Source organism: Penaeus monodon, chromosome 43 (genome assembly GCF_015228065.2).
Source record: "Penaeus monodon isolate SGIC_2016 chromosome 43, NSTDA_Pmon_1, whole genome shotgun sequence".
Classification (NCBI taxonomy): Eukaryota; Metazoa; Arthropoda; class Malacostraca; order Decapoda; family Penaeidae; genus Penaeus; species Penaeus monodon.
The window spans coordinates 31,253,293-31,260,721 of NC_051428.1; positions in this window are offsets into that span (position 1 = coordinate 31,253,293).

Genomic DNA, 7,429 nt, shown 5'->3' on the forward strand with positions numbered 1-7,429 from the left:
GTGTTAACAATTAATCAAAGCCTTCTTTTTTGATTCTTGAAGATAGAAATAGTTTACATGGGTCTTTAACAGTTTTCGTCACTGCAGCAACTAGTGGCATAGTGAAAAATTATAGGTGAAGGATGTTTTCTTCATTTGGCATGCTTGTATATCAAGTTCTTCAGAAAATGTGGAAGAGGTCGAGTAGCAAGTTTTATTCAGTGTCGACTTAAAGATATTTTCTCTCTGTAAAATATTTAAGAAAATATATGTATGTATTACTTAATAAGTGGTGCCTGAATGCGCAAACAATATTTGTTACCGTTGCATCGTTCTTTTCTTCCTATATACGTGTAGCCAGGTACTATAGACAATTCGAGGAGGGGGAGTAAATGCTGAAGAGCTAGTCCACTTTCTGTGCTGATATCATCATAAAACGGAGGATGTATTGTTATGCGATCTCTTATGGAAGGATACGCTCGTCTGTATATAGTTATACATATGGGTCTTAAGGGAAAACTAAATATATTTCCTAAGTTGCATTGTAGATTGTATAACATCGAGAAATGCGGCAGGAACATTTTAGGAAATATACCGCATTGTCCCTTGAGGTTAATTAGCAAAACATAACTGAGTCAACACGTGGGACAGGTGGTGACGCTAGTTGGTAGATAATTAGGTGTTCAGGCGTAAATATGAGGGGGAAACCCGTCTTTGACCTGGTGTAGATACCTTGAAAACACTATCAGGCTCTCTAAATAGAATCAGACTAGTGTCTTTTTAGTCTATTAGGTAATTAACCTGTTAGTTTTATAAGTATGAAACGTGCAAAGTATGAAATATTGGTTATCGCATTTACATTTACACAGAGACTTTAAGCCTGTTATGTTATCGCCGCTTAGGACGTGTGTTTGTGTAAGCTTGAGAGTCATAATAAAGGCATATGGGGGAGGAGGGGGAGTGATGGTGGAGGTGGGGTCGTCAGCGACAACTGACATCGGGCTATCATATTGATCGTGTCACGCTCATTAGCTATAGGTGTGATCACTTCAGTGCAGAGCTGTATTATCTCCTTAAGCAGGACTTGTGACTGGTGATTTGATTGTTTGCTTCTTTTTCTTACTATTATTGGTTTGTAATGGGGTATGGAGGAATGTGGAAGGGGCGGTAAGAAGGAAGGAAGGATCACCTGTTTTCGGGTCAACACCTTGAATTTGGTCATTACTGGCCTGACTTCTATCGTCTTTCCCTTGCGCGGTATTTGTTATGGTTATGAGGGGTGATCATTCGTCTGTAACACGGCCATTGTCAAGTCAGTTACAAGTTCAAACAATAGTTATACATATGGGCAAGTAGTGACACTAGTTGGTAGATAATTAGGTGTTCAGGCATAAATACGAAGGGGAAACCCGTCTTTGACTGGTGTAGATACCTTGAAAACCCTATTAATGCTCTCTAAATAGAATAAAACCAACGCATTCCAATCTCATTAGGTAAATAACCTTTAGTATTATAAGTATGAAACGTGCAAAGGTATGAAATATTGGTTATCGCATTTACATTTACACAGAAAATTAAGCCTGTTATTTGTGTTATCGCCTCTTAGGGCGTATTTTGTGTAAGCTTGAGAGTCATAATAAAGTACAACAAGAATTTCATGATCCTTTTCAATAAACTATATTTTCATTATGAGGATGTCTTTGGGATGTAAGAACGGTTAGTATAACACGTTAAAATATGAGAGGAGGTCGCAGGCTTATCAGTCCTTCTGTGAAATTAAGTCATTTCTTTTGAATTTTTCTTATTAGGTCTGCACCTTTGTTATATTATGCATTTGTAAAAAAAATAAAGATACTGATTATAATCTTTGCAATTATTTCATCATTACCTCTGAACAAGAAGAGGTGGTTGTTTAGGTGTTCAGGCGTAAATACGAGGGGGAAACCCATCTTTGACCTGGTGTAGATACCTTGAAAACCCTATTAATGCTCTCTAAATAGAATAAAACCAGCGACTTTCAATCTATTAGGTAATTAACCTTTTAGTTTTATTAAGCATGAAAGGTGCAAACATATGAAATAGTGTATCGCATTTACATTTATATAGAAAATTTAAGCCTGTTATTTGTGTTAGTTTCATTCATTAGGAGGGGTGGTCACTCGTCTGTAACAGGGTCAATTCTCGAGGGGAGGAGGGGTGATGAGGGAGGTGGGTCATCAGTGACACCTGGCACTGAGTTGGATTATGATTGCATCATTCATTAGGAGGGGTGATCACTGGCACTTCAGTGCAGGGCTGTATTATCTTAAGTAGGACTTGTGATTTGTTTTTTGCTTCTTTTTTACTATTATTGCTGTGGGTATGGAGGAATGTGGGGCAGGGGCGGTAGGAAGGGAAGGAGGGTTGGTTTGGAGGGGAGGGTGAGAGGAACCCTTTAGGTGTGTGTATTAGACATCATTAGAGGGACATTTATGGATTATGATTAATTAGGAGGGATGATCATTCGTCTGTAACAGGGTCAATTCTCGATCCAGGTACAAGTTTAAACATGGTGAATATTGCGGGGTTGGGGTGGGAGGGTATGGAAGAGGGTGGTGGTGTGTGTGTGTATGTGTGTGTGTGTGTGTGTGTGTGTGTGTGTGTGTTGTGTGTGTGTGTGTGTGTGGTGTGTGTGTGTGTGTGTGTGTGTGTGCGCGAGCGCATTGTATAGTGTTTATACAATCAAAAGTAAAAGCATATATTGTATAACGAGTTTTTATAATCCTTTACACTTAATTGTATTCTTATCTCTGGTACAGTGAGAGAGGAGCAGAAATTATGCGTCATTAGCAGACCTGTGTGACCTATTTATTATTGATTTTGACAGTTTCAGTCATTAGGAGAGACGGTTTCCCTCGTCTGTAACAGAATCAATTCTCGATCTCGGTACAAGTTGTTTAAACATGGTGAATATTGTGGTGTGGATGGGAGGAGTCGCGGGTGAGTCATCTGTAGCACCTGCCTACGGGTAATGATTTCGGTTACGGATATTGGTCATCAGCTCGTGATCATTAACCTGCTCTCACTCTCGACAAGGTTGTGTGATTACGCGGTGATCATTGATCTATGTCACCTGTCACCTGCATTGGAGGGGATACTCGTCTGTAGTACATCATTAATTTCATTATTTCTCTTATGATGCGTCATGTACGAACATAAAATGCACATGTGAAAGTAGGTTAATGATTTCCGGGTATTGATTATGTTGTTGTGGACATTGGTTGCGGTTTGCGGTTTGTGGTTTCGTCAAGGTCACTGATTACGTCACGGTCACTGACCTACTTTCACATTCATGTACGTATGTGAATGTGTTGCGTTCTGTCGTATTTACCACTACTCACTATATGTGTGTGTGTGTGTGTGTGTGTGTGTGTGTGTGTGTGTGTTTGTGTTTGAGTTTGTTTGTGTGAGTTTGTGTGTGTGTGTGTTTTTGTTTTTGTGTGTGTGTGTGTGTGTGTTGTGTGTGTGTGTGTGTGTGTGTGTGTGTGTGTGTGTAATCACAGACACAGACACACACACATATATATACGCGGAAACTTTACTTAGCAACAATTATATATATATATATATATATATATATATATATATATATATATTGTAGAACAGGTATGAATGGGATTGAATATCACAATGTATCTAATCGAAGATATAATCGACACTGATGAAACAAATAATTGTGAAGATATTCAATCTTCATACTTTTTCTACATTACGCAACATGAATATGGTTCACACACACACACACACACACACACACACATATATATGTACACACACACACACACATATATGTATACACACACACACACATACACACACACACACACACACACAAACACACACACACACACATATATATATATTAAACCACCGCTCTAAATTGCTAAGAAAAAATCATGGAAGCCCATGATCGTCAAGGCCGCGGTGGCCGAATGGTTAGAACGTCGGACTCAAGACTGTCACGACGGCAATCTGAATTCGAGGGTTCAAGTCACCGACCGCCGCTTTGTTCCCTTGGGCAAGGAACTTCACCTTGATTGCCTACCTAGCCACTGGGTGGCCAAACCAGTGCTGGTCCCAAGGCCGGATAAATAGAGAAAATGATTACCTAAAAAAAAAGGTACCACCGGCACTCTCCGTGGAAAGGAACTGGGGACCCTACCACGTACTCACTCCAAGAGCATCACAACATGAAAACTACAATTAAGTATCATACTGTGACCACGGCGGCTCAGACATGAACCTACCGTTAAAAGAAGATATATATATATATATTATATTAAAATATATATTATATATATATATATATATATATGTTCATGTTTGAGCCGCCGTGGTCACAGCATGATACTTAATTGTAGTTTTCATGTTGTGATGATCTTGAAGTGAGTACGTGATAGGTTCCCCAGTTCCTTTCCACGGAGAGTGCCGATGTTACCTTTTAGGTAATCATTCTCTCTATTTATCCGTGCTTAGGACCAGCACTGACTTGGGCTGACTTGCCCACCCAGTGGCTAAATAGACAATAGAGGCGAAGTTCGTTGCCCAAGGAATTTCATCGTATCTAGGTTAGATTTACCTAAAATCATTTAAATCAGCGCGCGTGCTCACATACGCGCGTCGGTGGTGCGTGTGTGCATGGATGAACCCAAGCACTCGCATGCGGCGATTGGTGTGTGCACTTGCACTAATTTAAATGATATTAGGTAAATCGAACCTAGATACTATAAAATTCCTTGGTCAAGGAACTTCACCTCGATTGCCTATTCAGCCAGTGGGTGGGCAAGTTATATATATGTGTGCGCGCGCGCGCGCGTGTGTGTGTGTGTGTGTGTACATACATGTGTGTGTGTTTGTCTATGTTATAATATATATATATATATTGTGTGTGCGTGTGTTTATATATATATATATGTGTGTGTGTGTGTGTGTGTGTGTGTGTGTGTGTGTGTGTGTGTGTGTGTGTGTGTGTGTGATTATGTATATGGATGTATGTTTGTGTGTATCTTTTCACAGGCGGTTTTTACTACCAAAGTGCCTGCTAATCGCACACCACAATACTTACTCTTCCAGCGACAAGAGGATAATGACAAGACAGAAATGCGAAGTTGAACCTCGTCGGGGCTAGGCCCAAATGAGCCAAAGAGAATTGTACTTGGCCGTGACGTGCCAATAGACACTAGCGACCATTCTCTTATAGCAATGAAATCTGTAATAGACACTCAAGTGACAATAGAAGCTGGACCCAAGGAAGGTCAGCTGAAATTCAAATCAATTCCGTCCTAGCTAGGCTGTGTATCAGGTGTTGTTTCACCTTTAATATACAAAATATCATGGCAATAATGAAAAAGAGCGGCGGATAATGGTCGTAAATCTCGGTCATTGCGGATTTATAAATCAAGATAAGAAATTATCGGCGCGAGATCCAGATATTTGTTAGGGCACACCCCTAGGGGGTAAACACCTTTTATACCATTAATGTGCGTCACCAAAGTATAGTTACTCGGGGTCTATCCTGCCTGAACATACGAGGTAAAGATTTTGCAGACTGAAAGGGGGGCTAGGGGAAGAAGCCCATATTTTCTATAAATGTGTTTCATAATAACTAAATTAATGAAAGTTTTACTTCGACCATTCGTTTTTTACCTCAATTTCCCTTCCCGGATATCACAAACAGAAATACATGATACGCAGACAAAGCAAACAACTTCCACTAGCACACATCAGAACACGTACATAAAAGACTTAACCACTCTCATCCTCTTTTCTCCCAACAGCCATATAAGCGTTCGTCGTTCGTTCGTCCGTTTGAGATTTGCGACGTTCTGTCTTCATATACATGGCCCGGCCTGTGTCAGCTGTTTATGGCTGTCTCATTTTGTTCTCTGACACTCTGTGCTTACCGTTGTGGCGTGGATTGCCAGCAGGCGCTCCTGCCGCCATGGTGTAAGCATGCAGCAAAGCTATATAAGCGTGATTACGTTAACGCTCAGCGGCCTATGCTCGAATCCTCTTGACGTTCAGATTGAGATTCATAAATTTAAGTTTACCCTTTATAATGTGCGCATCTTTTAGAGAAAACGATAAATGTATAATATTTTATGGTACACTAAGATAAAAGAACACAAAGGTTAGTAATATTACCTAACCCTTATGTCATGTCCACTGTGATTTTATTTTATCAATTGCGTTTACACATAGGTGGTACCACAAATACTTAGTCATTAAAGAGGCAATTACAAGCCTTTCTCACATGTTTACCATTCTTCTTGATTTCCGGATTTTTTATTAGTATTTTGATAGTATAAAAAAAATAATCATAATTTCTATGATAATGTAGTGTGATCTCCGTTAACCCAGTGGTCCCGTCTCAGCTCATCAAGTTTACAGAACTCTCGCCCTCCCTTGATGCTGGCGAGGGATACAGGCGCAAAGGACTTGGTTAACCCCTGTCAAATTTGAATTCCCTGATGTGGTAGATATGGGGGGGGGGGATTCAAATCATTTATATGGGTTTGTTCCAGCGTGACAATCTCTTTCTGATGTTCAGTCTAAACAGAATAAAATACTAAAATTGACAAATGAACAAAAATAAAATAAAAATGCAAAATGTAAAATGGCATGCTGAAGGCACGTGAAATAGCTAAAACTGCCGTATACGAAAAACTAAAGGAGATGACCTCCAAGTGGAGAGTCTGACTGAAGGCCTTACCACTAAAACAAAGACGAACCAGCAAGTCTGGCGTCACAGCTGAAGGCTTAAAAAGGAAATCCCCAAACCTAAAACTTCAGTACGGCAGCTTAAAACCCAGATCTGGTGAAGCTAAGACAGTAAAACTAAAATCACTCAGGCCTCCTATGAAAAAATAAAAGTTACAAGTAAAAAAAAGGAAAGAATACCAGCCAGTTCATGATTAAAACCAGGATGTTAAAATTATTCAATAAAAATATTCTTGTGATCACGTCCAGCTCCTAAGCAAAGAAAGTCAGGTACGTCAGTACTTAACTTATTATCTTCCGTGATCGCCTCTGTTGTTCGCTTGGAAAAATGGCGACAACGCCGGTTTTTGTCACTGGGGATCGTACATTAACACCCGCTGACTGTCTTGACCAACTCTTTATTGTTCGCAAATTATCTTGTTTACATTGCCTCGGTGACGTCAGAGGCAGCAAACATTTTTCAAAATATTTCCATTAAACAAATAGACTAAAAACATATAAATAAAAATGGGTAAAAGTAAAATGTAAAACATAAAAACGAAAATTATAGAAAAAGAAAGCCGATGTACTTAAAAGAAAGAATAAACGAAATGCATAAAACGTTCCCCCTAAAACTCGAAATAAAAAATGAAGTAAAACCGAGACCTTAAATGTTGACAGAATCATTAAATACTAAAAGGATAAAAGCAAA